This window comes from Myotis yumanensis, unplaced genomic scaffold (genome assembly GCF_028538775.1).
Source record: "Myotis yumanensis isolate MYYU_CA2020_CCGP unplaced genomic scaffold, mMyoYum1.0.hap1 SCAF_7, whole genome shotgun sequence".
Classification (NCBI taxonomy): Eukaryota; Metazoa; Chordata; class Mammalia; order Chiroptera; family Vespertilionidae; genus Myotis; species Myotis yumanensis.
The window spans coordinates 7,372,930-7,378,211 of record NW_027223758.1 but is presented as its reverse complement, the minus strand read 5'-3'; positions in this window follow the sequence as shown (position 1 = coordinate 7,378,211).

Sequence of the window (5,282 nt, the reverse complement as noted above, 5' to 3'; positions counted from 1 at the left end):
AGCAAACAAAAACACCTCCCTAATGAGAGCATGCAGAAAGAGAAGGGGAAAGAGAAGCCAGCAGTCCCGAGGCTGGGCGAGATAAAGCTGCCAGGTACAGTTCTGGGAAGGCCACAACAAAGCAAAGAACGGGGCCTTAGAACTAATCTCCACCAAACTATTCAGCAGAGGAACTGTGAGACCTGTAGACGGGAGGGCGTATAAGGCCTCAGACCCCCGACCTGCTGTTCAGATGAGCTGAGAGCTCGCCTGCGCTCCATAAGCCAGATGCATGGGTTTGCTTGCTTTGCTTTTCCAATAAAGGGACATGCTTCCATTGCTTTAGTAAATTGGCTTTTCACAACACAGTCAAGGTCTCTCGTATAAATTAATTTATATGAGAAGACAAGGACCTAGGTTGGGGACAGCCTCTCCCACTGACTCGGCGGCTGTCCGGGAACACCTCCCTGGTGTGGGTGAGAGGTGCCTACACAGGAGGTGGCGACAGCCATTGTGCAGGGGGGTGGGGGGTACCCCCTGTGCACTGTGGGAGAGACGTGCCACCCAGGGGCGAGGGGTGATGGACGCAGCTCCCCCCTAGGCCAGCCTCATGGAGGCACAAGGCTTCGCCACAGGACAGACAGGAAGTGGGCTGTTGCTGTGGCCGTGTGGGGCAGTGGTTATGGGCACAGAAGTTGGAATCTGGAGGTCCTGCCTTCCTAGACCCGGCGCTGCCTCTAGCCAGCTGTGTTGCGCTAGGCAGGTTCCTTAACCTCTCTGAATCTCGACAGTGGGTTTGCAAGGGGTTGACAGAGCAGGGTCACTGGACAGAGTCATCCAAGCATCACCACGAAGTCTAGCACAATGCCTGGCACACAGTAGGTGCTTAGCAATAACACTATTATTACACTGAAAACTGCGCTGCGGCCCTAACCGGTTTGGCTCAGTGGATGGAGCATCAGCCTTCGGACTAAAGGGTCCCTGGTTCGATTCCGGTCAGGGGCATGTACCTGGGTTGCGGGCACATCCCCAGTAGGGGGTGTGCAGGAGGCAGCTGATCGATGTTTCTCTCTCATCGATGTTTCTAATTCTCTATTCCTCCCCCTTTCTCTCTGTAAAAAATCAATAAAATATATTTTTTTAAAAACAAAAAACTGCGCTGTGGATGCCCAAGGAAACAAAGTCCCTTGATAAAGTGTTAAAAATTTTGAATCTTATGAGCGCTACATATGACATATTTTCCTGCCTTCAGACAGTCAAATGATCATCTTGTAATCTTTTCTGAAGACACCAGGTCATTACTTAAAATGCAGAAACTCCCTCACAGCCCAAAGCCTGCCTGTATTTAGAAATCAAACAGCAATCCTCGCTTGGCTGCATTCACCCCAACACTCACTATCCAGACCACTGGGTCTTGGGTCTGCGGGGAGGCTGTGAGAGGCGTCGGAATCGCGGTCCACGTCTCGGTCAGCAGTCTCTCCTCATAGGCCCAGGAGGGACACGGATGTCCCTGCACCAGCCGCCGTTTCCCCCCGGCTGTGGGGTAAAATTCCAGACACCCGGGCGGGTCACCCAGTCACAGAGCTACCGGTGACGGCCACAGAGGGTGACTACGCTTCTGAGTCACACACCTGAGGCACATTCGGACGAGGCTTCGAATCCAAAGCTCATTCTAGATTCTGCTAGTTCCAGTTTGGGGACTTTAGCAAAAAAAAAAAAAAAAAAAAAATACAGGCTGCCCACTTAGGTTTGAATTTTTGGAATCGGTATATCCCATGCCATGTTTGGGATGTCCTTACACTAAAAACGTGTTCGTCCTCGTCTGAAATTCAGATTCATCTGGCACCTGGCATGTTGTCTGGGAGCTGGCGCTGCCTCTGCCCGGTGTTGGGTGGACACAGAAACCACCTCGGCAAAGGAGAACTAGAACATCCTGGACAGCACTTGCTGTCACTCGGTCTGAATAAAGGTCATCTCCACAGGAGGCCTTGTCTGAACCTCACAGGGGCTCTCAGCTCCCACCTGCTCTTTGTAACAACTTCATCCAGATACAATTCGCACACCATGCAATTCACTCCCAGCGTGCAAATCAGTGGTATGTTTTATACAGTCACAGTGCATTTAAAATGTTTATTTATTGATGGCTTTTTAGAGGGAGAGAGAGAGAGACAGAGAGAGAGAGAGAGAGAGAGAGAGAGAGAAACTTTGATTTGCTGTTCCACTTATGTATCCATTCACTGGTTGATTCTTGTATGTGCCCTGACCAGGGATCAAACCCACAACCTTGGTGTTTGGGGAGGACGCTCCAAACACCTGAGCTACCTGACCAGGCCATTTTAAACGTTTGCATCACCTCAGCTAGAAGCCTCGTACCCATCAGCAATCACTCCCATCCCCATCTCCAGCCCCTGACCATCACTCACCTACTCTAGTCTCTGTAGCTTTGCCTCTTCCAGGCATTTTCTATAAAGAAATCCTAGGGGTGCGGCCTTTTGTGTCTGTGGCAGGTCTCAGGGCTCCATTCCTTCCTACAAGCTGAGCCGTGATCCCTCGTGGGACAGACCACAGTCTGTATGCACGTGGCCATGGAGGGGTCTGGGGGTGGTGTGCACCTCCTGGCTCCCTCCCAGGAGCTGGCGGTCTCATCGCCCCGCTTTCTGCCTGCGCGCCCGCAGCGCTCTGGTCCCCTCGGTGCGCGCACCTGTTCCCTCTGCCTCCCCCTGCGTGCGCTCCGAGGGCGCGGCTTTGTCTGGATCTCCGCTGCATATGGGGCCACAGCAGATGCAGGAGTTGGGCTGGAGCGGCCCTGCTGCCCCCTGAGTCGGGCCCTGTCACCCGGGCCCCCCGCGCGGAGGGGGAGGGAGAGGGGGAGTTCTCGTCTTTTCTAGGGCGGAAACCCCAAGTGGTGCCCCAGACGCCCGCTCTCTCTTGGCCACAGCGGTCTGTGTTTGAGCGTCTGCGCGACCAACTTTGTTCGCCCTCTGAATCGTAAAAAGGAGGGGTTGGCGCAGGTGGGGGAATGGGGTACTGGAGGGGGGAGCTCTCTTCTCCAAACTCGCTGGTTCCGCCAAGACTCAAATCCTGCAGCAGCGTCAACAGCTGAGCGCCCTCGCAGCCCCGCGGGGTGCACCTGTGAACCCCTCTGCTCGCTGTTCTTATTTTTGCAGTTTGGGAGACTTTTCCAAGCATTCCTCTCTTCTGGCAAAGGACACTTTTATCTGCTCATCTGAGTCAGGACTTTATTCATTGGGCAGTTCTTTAATTCCACCTGTGTTCCATTCATAACAAAGTACCCCAACCCGGGTGGCCCAAAACAACAGCCTTTTATTCTCTCGCACTTCTTTTTTTAAAAATATATTTTTATTGATTTCAGAGAGGAAGGGAGAGGAAGAGAGAGATCGAAACATCAATGTTGAGAATCGCTCCTATTGGGGATGAGCCTGCAACCTGCACATGCGCCCTTAACTGGAATCAAACCCAGGACCTTCAGTCCACAGGCCAGAGGCTCTATCCACTGAGCTAAACCGGCTAAGGCTCTCATGCTTCTGAAAGCTATAGTCCAAAAGCAAGGACTTCTGGAGAGCCACACCCCCTGCAGGCTGGGGTGGTCCATCTTTCTCCAGCCTGCTGGGGGAGTGCAGGGGGGGGTGGGGGCGCTGCCAGAGAGCCTTGGCCCTGTCCTCCTGGTGGCTCCCCCTCCTGCTCCCTCACTTTTCTCATAAGGACACCGTGGTCTTGGAGTAAGGCCCGCCCCCTGCATATGACCTCAAGACCCATTCCCAAGTAAGGTCAGATTTGCAAATCCTGGGGAATAGGACCCCGCTGATCTTCTTAAAAGATACAGTTCAACTCCCAGCATCTCCCTCTGAGACGGAAGTCTTCCTGGGATTGGAATTAGAATTGTACTCCGTTTTTATCATAATTTTTCCTTTCTCTCACTGAAGGACAGGGTATTCTCCTGCTGGTTCTGTGTCATGTCATTCAGCAAGAGATCACTGTTTTCCTCATAAAGCACCCTGCCTTTCTTAATTACATTTATTTCTTTGTTATTGTTTCAGTCGCTGTTGTGAATGAAAATTTTTCTTATTTTTATTCCTAGGTGTTTATTGCTAGGGTACAGGAAAGATGTTGTTTTGTGTTTGTCTTGAACCTAGGGAGTGTGCTTTTAACAGCTAGTGTAGGCATTTGGGGTTTTTGCAGGGACAGAACTCTATAACCAGAATGTGGCATCTTGGAATATTCTGCAGCTCATAAGCAGAATGAAGGGGAGCTATCAATTGACCTTGAGACCATTTCCACAACGTAGTGTTAAGTGGGGAAAAAGATGCAAGAATGTGTAATGGAATCCCAAGTTAGAACACAATACGGAAAGGGCCATATACACGGGCATCTGTGTTCACAGGAAAATACAGAATGTTAGCTGGCTAACCTGGGCTGCTTGTTAGGGTGGGGAGTTAACAAAAAGGGAAGAGGAGAGAAGAGGTGAAGGCACCCAAGCCAAAAAAGAATGAAAAATAACTACAAAAAATCCAAAATCATAGGATACAGTCACTATACATTATGTGACTTTGTATATTTATATTTATACTAGTATTATATTTACATTATGTACTTGTTCTATGTGTCCAGAGAAACTCCCCCCCCCCCCCTTTAATTAAGTGAGGCTTTTTATTGTTTTTCTTTTCTTTTCTTTTTTTTTTTAAATTAAGGGCCCCTCACTGGTCCTGCTTCCAGAAGTGGCCACGCCCAGGTAGAAAGGGGAGGAACCAGGCGGCCAGGGAGGGCTCATCTCCACAACATTCCATTTACATACAGAACTAAACAGACAAGCACAGAGTCATCATTGTGGTTAGAAGTTGGCAGCATGGAAAGGGGGGGGGGACAGGAGGGAAGTAGGGGTGTCATTAAAAAAAAATACAGGCCCTCCCGGTGCCTGGGGTGGGGGGGACTCGGTCTGCTTCAACCCAAGAGGAATCAGAAGATCAGAAGCTATTTGGGAGTGGAGGGGTGGAGGGAGGAGGGAGGTCCAGGGAGTGGGGGCTGTTTGGCAACTGGGTGAAGGGATTGCCCTCCCCCTGCTGGGATCCCCCCAGCCCTGGGGTCTGGCAGGAGGGAGGCAGCCTGCACCCCCACACACACAGGCTGAGACAGGAAAGTTAAATAAAGGCCGAAGAGCGTGGGCAATTTGCAGCCAGCTTGTAACTAACAAGGGTGGGTCAGGCAGGGGCTGGGGTCTCACGAAGTCTTGCCCTTCAGGGAGGTGACAGCACTGCCCCCAGCTTCTCTGCCAGAGGGCAGCGTCC